The 12864-nt window shown below is 44.4% G+C and overlaps 1 long non-coding RNA gene across 1 annotated transcript; it reads left to right on the top strand.

Moving 5' to 3' along the window:
- On the top strand, window positions 1-12864 carry LOC131381390 (uncharacterized). The gene is made up of 3 exons (XR_009210129.1): window positions 1-98; window positions 1875-1950; window positions 12687-12864. It is a non-coding gene; the product is annotated as an uncharacterized LOC131381390 (long non-coding RNA).

The following is a 12864-nucleotide window of genomic DNA, read 5'->3' as shown; positions in this document are numbered from 1 at the left end:
TTTCAGGGTGGCAATAGCAGTGGTGTGATCATGCAGCCTCGACCTCCTGGGCTCAAGTGATCTTCCTGCCTCAGCCTCCCACGTAGCTGGGACCACAGGTATACACCACTATGCCCAGCTAATTTTTTTTTTTTTTTGATAGGGGTCTTGCTATGTTTCCCAGGCTGTTCTCAAATTCCTGGGCTCAAGGAATCCTCCCACCTCAGCCTCCCAAAGTGCTGGGATTACCGGTGTAAGTCACTGAGCCCGGCCTCTCTCTGTTCTTAACATTTTTTTTTTCCCTGAACAATTTGAGAATGTGTTGCAGACATCATGGCCCTTTACCCCGGATGTAGTGTAGAGTGCACGAGTGAGGGAGCTTCTGGTATCAATGGGAAACTCACTGGTGGAGTCTCCATAGGCTAGGAGTGACAGTGAGATACGATGCCATTGAACTGGGCTCCCTAGGGTTAATGGGAGTGACAGGATTCTGAAATAGCAGAGGCAGGTGGAGGCACTTAACCATCAGAGAAAAAGTGAGTACAAATTACTGGAACGGGCAGCAAGCCTGGACTGGCAGTCAGGGTGCCGTGATACACAGATACCTGTGGCAATGGCCAACGGTCCACACAGTCCCCTGGGGAGAACACCATCCCATGGGGGATATTGCCTAGAGTATTATTTGACTGTATAACCAGGAAAAATGAAGATCTGGGGAGCAGAGCCCTATGTCATCCTCCACAATGAAAATCACAAGTCTGGCCAGGCACCATGGCTCACACCTGTAATCCCAGCACTTTGGGAGGCCAAGGCAGGTGGATCACGTGAGGTCAGGAGTTCAAGACTAGCCTGGCCAATATGGTGAAACCCCGTCTCTACTAAAATACAAAAATTAGCCGGGCGTGGTGGTGGGAACCTGTAATCTCAGCTACTCAGGAGGCTGAGGCAGGAGAATCGCTTGAACCCAGGAGGCAGAGGTTGCAGTGACCCGAGATCATGCTATTGCACTCCAGCCTGGGCGACAGAGCAAGACTCCATCTCAAAAAAAAAAAAAAATCACATGTCAGTTCTCAAGCTCAGACCTTGTTGACAGAAGGGCAGCCCAGTTCCCCCTGAGGAGGAACCCGACAATGCCACTGCAAATACATGCAGCAAGTATTCCTCTAGCTCTTTGTTAAAGGGACCGAGCCATGTTCTAGGGTAACTGTCCGCTATAGAAAGGGAAGTACCTAGATTTCTCAAGGGCCATGGAATACCAGGCTCATGAAATCGGTACCAGAGGATCTGAAATGCCACTATAGATCCCTGCTTATAGTGGGCACAGGAGGCAAGGTAATAAGCGGAGTCCTGCCTCATGTTTGTCACATGTTTGCCCAGTGGACCCATAGTTCCCTCTTGAAGTTATTTCCAGGTCTCTTAATTGGGGTGGATATACTTAGCAGGTAGCAGAACTTGCATATTTGTTCTCTCACCAATTATGTTAGGAAGGTACAAGCATCAAGTGTCAAGATGATAAATAAAAAATAATACACATCTGGAGAATTGTAGAGATCAGCACCTCCATCAAAGACTAAAGATACAGGGAGGATGCTTCCTATCATATTGCCATTTGGCTCATATGTATAAAAAACCATACGGATTGTGGTGGATGACTGTGGACTTCCATCAACTTAACCAAGTGATAGCCGAAATTGTAGCTGCTAGGCTGGATCTTTACCTGAACAGATCGATACAGCCTGTGGCACTTGGCATGCAGCTATTGATCTGATAAATGCATTCTTTTCATTCCTCATCAGTAAAGAGACTCAAAGTTATTTTGTTCATGTGTAGGAAAGGCAGCAGAATAGATTTACCATCTTGCCCCAGTGCTACGGTAACTCTTTTCTCTATCACAGTATGATCCACAGGGACCTGAACATCTTGACATTCTACAGAACATAATGCTAGCTGGACTTGGTTGAACAAAATATGGTAAGTACTCTGAATGACCTGAATGACCAGATGCCAGTTGGTGGGAGACAAGACTCCCTTCCCCTAAAATTCAGAGGCTTTGCCATATTGGTGACATTTGTAGGGGTCCACTGGTCTGAAACAAGTTGCTGTGCCTTAAGCACCCCCCATTGTTAAGAAAGAGGCATTTTGAGGCATCATATACCACACTGGCAATATAGCATTTACTCATTTATTTCCTAGTTCAAATAATACCCAAACAATGAGACCCTGCAGCAGATCCATGGTGTGGGGCAAACTGCCCTCCTCTTTGCCTTTTATGCCAGTGGGCCCAGTGATGCTAGTGTGGGCATAGTAGATCAAGATGCCATGTGGGGTTTCTGGAAAGTCCACTGGGAGAATTGCAGCACAGACCCCTAGAGATCTGGAGCAAGACTATGCCTTCTGTAACAGACAATTATTTGCCATTTATTGGAAAAGCAATTCTTGTCATACCATTGGGCCCTAAAAGAGATTTTGAAATTGACCATGGGGCATCAAGTGACTTTGCACCTGGAGCTGCCTTTCAAGTATGATAGAAATGGTCATTCAGGAGCAGGTTGAGAACATAAGTAAGTTAAATGGACACATGGCCCAGATCCCCAGGTCATCCACCTCGGTTGCATTGAATCCATTCACTCAGCTGATGTCCATAGCCTCAGGTAGGTGTGTATGATCAACTGATGGAAGAACAATCTTGAGCCTTGTTGGTGTGAGCTGAAATAGACTGCTATCATACTACAGCCCTACTCAAGGTGGCCCTCAAAGTAGTCATGAGGGGAAATCTTCCCAGCAATCAGAGCTGAATAGTGTATTTGGCCATCCACTTTGCACAGAAGGAGAAGGGGCCTGAAGTAGGTATGAGTATGGACTTCTGAGCTGTGGCAAATGGCTCAGCTAGTTGGCCAGGGACCTGGAAGGACCAAGTTAGGCAAAAGGGGTAGAGATACAGTTTCGCCATGTTGACCAGGCTGGTCTCGGACTCCTAACCTCAGGTGATCCGCCCGCCTCGGCCTCCCAAAGTGCTGGGATTACAGGCGTGAGCCACCACGCCTGGCCTAGTAATTAACTCTACATATTTTGACACTCATAATTAACATGTATAAAATCAAGTAATAGCTCTACTGTCCTTCAACTATGTAAGGATATTTGATTACATTAACCTCACATCCTCTCCCCCTTACATGCTGTGTTTCTCTTGCTCTTTTGGGCCCAGAAGACATTTTTACAGTGTACTGTACCATCAGTGTTCTTTGTTCTTTCCTGCATCTCTGATCTTCCTGGATTACTCTTCTGCATAAGCACATCCTTCAGAATTTATGGCAGTTCTTTTTGGAGCAAACGCTCTATATCGTTAGCCTGAAAATGTCTTTATTTTACTGTCATTCTTGAAATATATTTTTGTTGAATATATAATTCCAAGTGAACAGCCTATGTAGAAAAAAGTTAACACAGCAGGCCTGAGCCTGCTATTCTCGGAAAAGTCGGCTTGCAAGGTTGGCCCTTGGCTGGCATCTAGTCAGTTGGATTTCCATCATTCTCTAATCAGAGTGTCTCACTGTATCTAAACTGTTCAGCTTATGCTGAACACCTCTTTTCCTTCTGAGAGTCTAGAATTTTGGTACATGCCAGACAGTGGATGCCAATGTAAGTACCTTCCCCGCATTAAAACCTTACACACTGCGTCCCTAATGAGCCTCCCTGGTAGACAATGTTTCACATGTGTTGTCATAACCTGTTGTTGGAGGAATTACATGCATCCTGTGGATTCCATCGGGAAAGGACTCTTGGAAGCTTGTGTTACACCCAGCAGGAGCTTGGCCTGGCCTGGTACCCCATGTATTACCTGGCCCCTTTAATGATGATGTTTGAGTCTCTGATTTTCAATGTTAACTTGGATCCTGTGTCCCATAGTTCCTGAAATGTCTGATTATTCCCTTTCCCCAGTGTACATTTACCTGAGTACAACGTCCTCAGGTCTTTCTGGAGAAGGATTGGAGGGAATGATTACCACATACATTTGCCATGATGTTGTAGGATCCTCCCTTACGTGGGCTGGCATCACATTCAGTCAAGGGGTACTGGCTCAAGTCTAGAAACTGATCAAAGGATCATAATTTTTTATTGAGATGTGTCTTGAGCCTTTATCATCTTTTCTGATTCCCTCTGATTGCATAAATTAAGCTGTATCTTGCCCTTAGGAAAAGTATGTCCTATTATCATCTCTATAATACTCTCTCTCTCTTTTTTTTTTTTTTTTTTGAGACAGAATCTCATTCTGTTACCCAGGCTGGAGCACAATGGCACTATCTCGGCTCATTGCAACCTCTGCCTCCTGGGTTCAAGCGATTCTCTTGCCTCAGCCTCCTGAGTAGTAGGGATTACAGGCACCCACCACCACGCCTGGCTAATTTTTTGTATTTTTAGTAGAGACTGGGGTGTTTCACCATGTTGGCCAGGCTGGTCTTGAACTCCAGACCTCAGGTGATCCACCCACCTAGGCCTCCCAGAGTGCTGGGATTACAGGCGTAAGCCATGGCGCCTGGCCCATCTCTATAATTCTCTGTGGGAACAGACTCCCCTGCCTGTCATACATTACATCTGTTCCTGCCATGTATTACAGCAATCTCACCCAGCTTTCTTCTGGCAGTGAAGTGTTGTCACTTGGCCTCTATTATTTCAGGACTCTTCCTTATTAGTATTGGGAACATAGCTCTGTAACAGCATCTCCCACTATCAGCCCACAGTCACCACCAAGCTTCTCGCTGATGCTGGTGGCCCCATTCATCAGCACATTCCTCCTCACTTGGATAAACAGAAGGTGCCCGCGGCTCTCTTGTGGACTGCGGTGACCTGGTGGGTTTTCTATCCTCAGTAGCATATCCACTCCAGCATGCCCACTTCTCTGAGCCATCTCCTTCCTGTATCCACTATTGCACGGCAGTTCTGGCAGTTCTACTTTCTTGGGGGATATTGCTTTTTCCAAGCTTCCATGAGACTGCTGAGTGGAGTGTTAGTACTATCTTCACCTCCTTGCTGGGGTGTGAATCCCATACCCCACAGCAGCGTTCTTGCATCAGTAGACTTCCCTTTATCCAACTTTGTCCCACTTGATGCAGCATGAGGAGAGCCAGCCCCGTGTGTGTCTCCCCAGCACCTACTGGACATTTGGCCACGTCCTGTGGTTCCTTCAGTGTATCATTCTTTCCTCCCTTAGTAGACCGAGTATCTTCCTGTCAGGTGGCCAAGCAGCAGCCCCTAAGCAGCAGACTGAGGGAGCCACAGCTGCTATGTATCAAGCACAAGGCAAGGCCTGGCTGACATGCATGGTCAGGAAAGCAACAAGGAGCCATTTTTTAGATCAGGCAGTTTATATTACTTATACGGATGGTGAAAGCGCAAGTAGACAGAGGTGCCAGGTCCCTGTGGCCCTTGCACAGGGCAACACCGAAACAAAAGGGGCCAAATGGCAGCAACGTGAGTGCCAGGTGAAGCCCATACCACACTGCAGCCAAGCAGCTTTATAGCTGGTAGCTACGTGCATGCTCTCAGGGATGGGAAGGCATAATTCTAGGTGGTCCCCCAATTCCCACTCCCTCATATACATGCCTTGTATCATCGCCTCCCCTCGAGTGTGGGTGCTAATTCTAGGCTACAGCCAAGCGTTTTCCCCTTCCTTCCTAAGCTACAGCCAAGCCAGCCTGCCTGCCTGCCTGCCTTCCTTCCTTCCTTCCTTCCTTCCTTCCTTCCTTCCTTCCTTCCTTCCTTCCTTCCTTCCCTCCTTCCTTCCTAAGCTACAGTCCAGCCTGCCTTCCTTCCTTCCCTCCCTCCCTCCTTCCTTTCCCTCCCCCTCTTTCCCCTCCCCTCTTCTTCTCTCCCCTCCCCTCCCTTCCCTTCCCTTCCTTTCCCTTCCCTTCCCTCCTTCTCCCTCTCCTCCCCTCCCCTCGCCTCCCCTTCCCTGGCCTCCCCTTCCCTTCTTCTCCCTCCCCTCCCCTCCCCTCACCTCCCCTCCCCTAACCTCCCCTTTCTTGCCTCCCCTCCCCTCCCCTCGCCTTCTCTTGCCTTCCCTTCCCTTCCTCTTTCTTTGACAGAGTCTTGCTCTGTTGCCCAGGCTGGAGTGCAGTGGTGTGATCTCATCTCACTGCCTCAGCCTCCTGAGTAGCTGTGATTACAGGCACGCGCCACCATGCCCCACCATGCCCAGCTGTTTTTTTTTTTTTTTTTGTATTTTTAGTAGAGACGGACTTTTCCCCATGTTGGCCAGGCTAGTCTCAAACTCCTGACCCCTAGTGATCTGCCCACCTTAGCCTCCCAAAGTGCTGGGATTACAGGCATGAGCTGCCGTGCCTGGCCCAGCCAAGTTTTTTCTAGTCTGCAGCTGTACTCAGAGGAGGGCAAGGCATGGAGTCTCATGCTTACCAGAACCAGAGAAGCAGGTGATAAACTGGCTCGGGAGAGTTCTGAAGAAGACTGCCCATCTTGAAACCGCCTTTGCCAAAATTATGGGAAATTATGACAGTGAAATAGATCAGACCTAACTGACTCCATCTTGCTTCTAACCTCTAAACTGTCCTTATCCATTCCTGGGCATAGGCCAAACTAGCCTTGGGAAGGAATTTAGTTTGTAGTTTAAATAACAGCCCTTCCCAAAAGAGAATCTGTTCTCGTAAAACGAATGAAAGGCCACCAGCCACCAAGTTAGGATGAGAGGGGCTGGAACTCTAAATATTACCAGCCGTTACGCAGAAGGTCATGAGATTTGCAACTTCCCCGATTACTCTTGAAGATAACATCACTATTGTGAACATGAGATTGGCCTTTTGAGATGTCTTTTCAGGTTTTTCCATTTCTGACAAGTGGTTGGCCCCACCTGGACCTGCCAACCAGTTCTGTGGCACTCACTCAGGAACTGACTTAGCATAAGAGGATAGCTTCAACTCCCTATGAATTCATCCTCAAGCCAACCAATCAGTGCTCCGGACTCACTGGACCCCTACCCACCAAATTATTCTTAAAAACCCTGATCCCTGAGTTTTTTTTTCTTTCTTTGTTTGTTTGTTTAATTATACTTTAAGTTCTGGGATACATGTGCAGATCGTGCAGTTTTGTTACGTAGGTATACACGTGCCCTGGTGGTTTGCTGCACCCATCAACCCGTCACTTACATTAGGTATTTCTCCCAATGTTATCCCTCCTCTAGCCCCCGAACCCCTGACAGGCCCCAGTGTGTGATGTTCCCCTCCCTGTGTCCATATGTTCACATTGTTCAACTTCCACTTATGAGTGAGAACATGTGGTGTTTGGTTTTCTGACCTTGTGATAGTCTGCCAAGAATGATGGTTTCCAGCTTCATCCATGTCCCTTCAAAGGACATGAACTCATCCTTTTTTACAGCTGCATAGTATTCCATGGTGTATATGTGCCACATTTTCTTAATCCAGTCTATCATTGATAGACATTTGGGTTGGTTCCAAGTCTTTGCTATTGTGAATAGTGCTGCAATAAACATACGTGTGCATATGTCTTTATCATAGAATGATTTATAATCCTTTGGGTATATGCCCAGTAATGGGATTGCTGGGTCAAATGGTATTTCCAGTTCTAGATCTTTGAGGAATCACCACACTGTCTTCCACAATGGTTGAACTAATTTACACTCCCACCAACAGTGTAAAAGTGTTATTTTTCCACAACCTCTCCAGCATCTGTTGTTTCCTGACTTTTCAATGATTGCCATTCTAACTGGCATGAGATGGTATCTCATTGTGGTTTTGATTTGAATTTCTCTAATGACCAGTGATGATGAGCATTTTTTCATATGTCTGTTGGCTGCATAAATGTCTTCTTTTGAGAAGTGTCTGTTCATATCCTTTGCCCATTTTTTGATGGGGTCGTTTGCTTTTTTCTTGTAAATTTGTTTACGTTTTTTGCAGATTCTGGATATTAGCCCTTTGTCAGATGGATAGATTGCAAAAATTTTCTCCCATTCTGTAGGTTGCCTGTTCACTCTGATGATAGTTTCTTTTGCTGTGCAGAAGCTCTTTGGTTTAATTAGATCACATTTGTCAATTTTGCCTTTTGTTGCCATTGCTTTTGGTGTTTTAGACATGAAGTCTTTGCCCATGCTTATGTCCTGAATGGTATTGCTCAGGTTTTCTTCTAGGATTTTTATTGTCCTAGGTCTTACATTTAAGTCTTTGATCCATCTTGAGTTGACTTTTGTAAAAAGTGTAAGGAAGGGGTCCAGTTTCAGTTTTCTGCATATGGCTAGCCAGTTCTCCCAACACCATTTATTAAATAGGGAACATTTTTCCTATTGCTTGTGTGTGTCAGGTTTGTCAAAGATCAGATGGTTGTAGCTGTGTGGTGTTATTTCTGAGGCCTCCATTCTGTTCCATTGTCTATATCTCTGTTTTGGTACCAGTACCATGCTGTTTTGGTTACTGTCGCCTTGTAGTATAGTTTGAAGTCAGGTAGTACGATGCTTCCAGTTTTGTTCTTCTTGCCCGGGATTGTCTTGGCTATGCGGGCTCTTTTTTGGTTCTATATGAAGTTTAAAGTAGTTTTTCCCAATTCTGTGAAGAAAGTCAGTGGTAGCTTGATGGGGACAGCACTGAATCTATAAATTACTTTGGGCAGTATGGCCATTTTCATGATATTGATTCTTCCTATCCATGAGCATGGAATGTTTCCCCATTTGTTTTTGTCCTCTTTTTTCCTTGAGCAGTGGTTTGTAGTTCTCCTTGAGGAGGTCCTTCACATCCCTTGTAAGTTGGATTCCTAGGCATTTTATTCTCTTAGTAGCAATTGTGAATGGGAGTTCACTCATGATTTGGCTCTGTTTGTCTGTTATTGGTTTATAGGAATGCTTGTGATTTTTGCACATTGATTTTGTATCCTGAGACTTTGCTGAAGTTGCTTATCAGCTTAAGGAGATTTTGGGCTGAGACGATAGGGTTTTCTAAATATACAATCATGTCATCTGCAAACAGAGACAATTTGACTTCCTCTCTTCTTATTTGAATATGCTTTATTGCTTTCTCTTGCCTGATTGCCCTGGCCAGAACTTCCAATACTATGTTGAATAGGAGTGGTGACAGAGGGCATCCTTGTCTTGTGCCAGTTTTCGAAGGAATACTTCCAGTTTTTGCCCATTCAATATGATATTTGCTGTGGGTTTGTCATAAATAGCTCTTATTATTTTGAGATATGTTCCATCGATACCTAGTTTATTAGAGTTTTTAGCATGAAGGGGTGTTGAATTTTATTGAAGGCCTTTTCTGCATCTATTGAGATAATCATGTGGTTTTTGTCATTGGTTCTGTTTATATGATGGATTACGTTTATTGATTTGCATATGTTGAACCAGGGTTGCATCCCAGGGATGAAGCCAATTTGCTCATGGTGGATAAACTTTTTGATGTGCTGCTGGATTCCGTTTGCCAGTATTTTATGAGGATTTTTGCATTGATATTCATCAGGGATATTGGCCTGAAATTTTTTTTGTTGTGTCTCTGCCAGGTTTTGGTATCAGGATGATGCTGGCCTCATAAAATGAGTTAGGGAGGATTCCCTCTTTTTCTATTGTTTGGGATAGTTTCAGAAGTCATGGTATCAGCTCCTCTTTGTATCTCTGGTAGAATTCGGCTGTGAATCCATCTGGTCCTGGACTTTTTTTGGTTGGTAGGCTATTAATTACTGCCTCAATTTCAGAACTTGTTACTGGTCTATTCAGAGATTCGACTTCTTCCTGGCTGAGACTTGGGAGGGTGTATGTGTCCAGGAATTTATCCATTTCTTCTAGATTTTCTAGTTTTTTTGCATAGAGGTGTTTATAGTATTCTCTGATAGTAGTTTGTACTTCTGTAGGATCAGTGGTGATATCCCCTATATCATTTTTTATTGTGACTACTTGATTCTTCTCTCTTTTCTTCTTTATTAGTCTGGCTAGCAGTCTATCTATTTTGTTGATTTTTTTCAAAAAACCGGCTCATGGATTCATTGATTTTTTGAAGGGTTTTTTTGTGTCTCTATCTCCTGCAGTTCTGCTCTGATCTTAGTTATTTCATGTCTTCTGCTAGCTTTTGAATGTGTTTGCTGTTGCTTCTCTAGTTCTTTTAATTTTGGTGTTAGGGTGTCAATTTTAGATCTTTCCTGCTTTCTTTTGTGGGCATTTAGTGCTATAAATTTCCCTCTAAACACTGCTTTAAATGTGTCCCAGAGATTCTGGTACATTGTGTCTTCATTCTCATTGGTTTCAAAGAACATCTTTATTGCTGCCTTCATTTCATTATGTACCCAGTAGTCATTCAGGAGCAAGTTGTTCAGTAGTTGTGCAGTTTTGAGTGAGTTTCTTAATCCTGAGTTCTAATTTGATTGCACTGTGGTCTGAGAGACTGTTTGTTATGATTTCTGGTCTTTTGCATTTGCTGAGGAGTATTTTACTTCCAATTATGTGGTCAGTTTTAGAATAAGTGTGATGAGGTGCTGAGAAGAATATATATTCTGTTGATTTGGGGTGGAGAGTTCTGTAGAGGTCTATTAGGTCCGCTTGGTCCAGAGCTGAGTTCAAGTCCTGAATATCCTTCTTAATTTTCTGTCTCATTGATCTAATATTAACACTGGGGTGTTAAAGTCTCCCACTGTTATCGTGTGGGAGTCTAAGTCTCTTTGTAAGTCTCTAAGAACTGCTTTATGAATCTAGGTGCTCCTGTATTTAATGCCTATATATTTAGGACAGTTAGCTCTTCTTGCTGCATTGTTCCCTTTACCATTACATAATGCCTTTCTTTGTCTCTTTTGATCTTTGTTGGTTTAAAGTCTGCTTTATCAGAGATTAGAATTGCAACTCCTGCTTTTTTTTTTGCTTTCCGTTTGCTTGGTAAATATTCCTCCATCCTTTTATTTTGAGCCTATGTGTGTCTTTGCATGTGAGATGGGTCTCCTGAATACAGCACACTCATGGTTCTTGACTCTTTACCCAATTTGCCAGTCTGTGTCTTCTAACTGGGGCATTTAGCCCATTTACATTTAAGGTTAATATTGTGTGTTTTTTTTTTTTTTTTTGAGATGGAGTCTCACTCTGTTGCCCAGGCTGGAGTGCAATGGCACCATCTCGGTTCACTGCAACCTCCGCCCCCTGGGTTCAAGCAATTCTCCTGCCTCAGCCTCCTGATTATTACAGGCACCTGCCACCAGGCCCAGCTAATTTTTTTATTTTTAGTAGAGACAGGGTTTCACCATGTTGGTCAGGCTGGTCTCAAACTCCTGACCTTGTGGTCCGCCCACCTTGGCCTCCCAAAGTGCTGGGATTACAGGCGTGAGCCACCATGCCCAACCCAAGGTTAATATTGTTATGTGTGAATTTGATCCTGTCATTATGATGCTAGCTAGTTGTTTTGCCCATTAGTTAATGCAGTTTCTTCATAGTGTCAATGTTGTTTACACTTGATATGTTTTTGCAGTGGCTGGTACCGATTGTTCCTTTCCATGTTTAGTGCTTCTTTCAGGAGCTCTTGTAAGGCAGGTCTGGTGGTGACAAAATCCCTCAGTATTTGCTTGTCTGTAAAGGATTTTATTTCTCCTTCGCTTATGAAGCTTAGTTTGGCTGGATATGAAATTCTGGGCTGAAAATTCTTTTCTTTAAGAATGTTGAATGTTGGCCCCCACTCTCTTCTGGCTTGTAGGGTTTCTGCTGAGAGATCTGCTGTTAGTCTCATGGGCTTCCCTTTGTGGGTAACCCGACCTTTCTCTCTGGCTGTCTTAATATTTTTTCCTTCATTTCAACCTTGGTGAATCTGACGATTATATGTCTTGGGGTTGCTCTTCTTGAGGAGTATCTCTGTGGTGTTCTTTGTATTTCCTGAATTTGAATGTTGGCCTGTCTTGCTAGATTGGGGAAGTTCTCCTGGATAACATCCTGCAAAGTGTTTTCTAACTTGGTTTCATTCTCCCTGTCACTTTCAGGTACATCAATCAAACGTAGATTTGGTCTTTTCACCTAGCCCCATATTTCTTGGAGGCTTTGTTCATTCCTTTTTATTCTTTCTTCTCTAATCTTGTCTTCTCTCTTTATTTCATTAAGTTGATCTTCAATCACTGATATCCTTTCTTCTGTTTGATTGATTTGGCTATTGATACTTGTGTATTCTTCACGAAGTTCTCATGCTGTGTTTTTCAGCTCCATCAGGTCATTTATGTTCTTCTCTACATTGGTTATTCTAGTTAGCAATTCGACTAACCTTTTTTCAAGGTTCTTAGCTTCCTTGCATTGGGTTAGAACATGTTCCTTTAGCTCAGAGTTGTTTGTTATTACCCCCCTTCTGAAGCCTACTTCTTTTTGACGGATCGCCCCCAGGCTGGATCATGGGACTCGGCTCACTGCAAAATTCCTCTGGTTCACCATTCTCCGCAGCCCGCCTCGGCCTCCCAAAGTGCTGGGATTACAAGCGTGAGCCACCACGCCCGGCTCTGAAGCCTACTTCTGTCAGTTCATCAAACTCATTCTCTGTCCAGTTTTGTTCCCTTGCTGGTGAGGAGTTGTGATCTTTTGGAGGAGGAGAGGTGTTCTGGTTTTTGGATTTTTCAGGCTTTTTCCACTGGTTTTTCCCCATCTTTGTGGATTTATCTGTCTTTGGTCTTTGATGTTGGTAATCTTTGGATGGGGTCTTTGAGTAGACGTGCTAATCCTTTCTGTTTGTTTCTTTTTCTTCTAACAGGCCCCTCTGCTGCCAGTCTGCTGGTGTTTGCTGGAGGTCCCTTCCTGACCCTGTTTGCCTGGGTGTCACCAGTGGAGGCTGCAGAGCAGCAAAGATTGCTGCCTGTTCTTTCCTCTGGAAGCTTCGATCCAGCAGGGCACCTGCCAGATGCCAGCCAGAGCTCTTCTGTATGAGGTGT

The sequence above is a fragment of the Hylobates moloch genome, unplaced genomic scaffold, assembly GCF_009828535.3.
Source record: "Hylobates moloch isolate HMO894 unplaced genomic scaffold, HMol_V3 SCAFFOLD_15, whole genome shotgun sequence".
In the NCBI taxonomy this organism is placed as follows: Eukaryota; Metazoa; Chordata; class Mammalia; order Primates; family Hylobatidae; genus Hylobates; species Hylobates moloch.
This window is presented reverse-complemented; position numbering and strand designations above follow the sequence as displayed.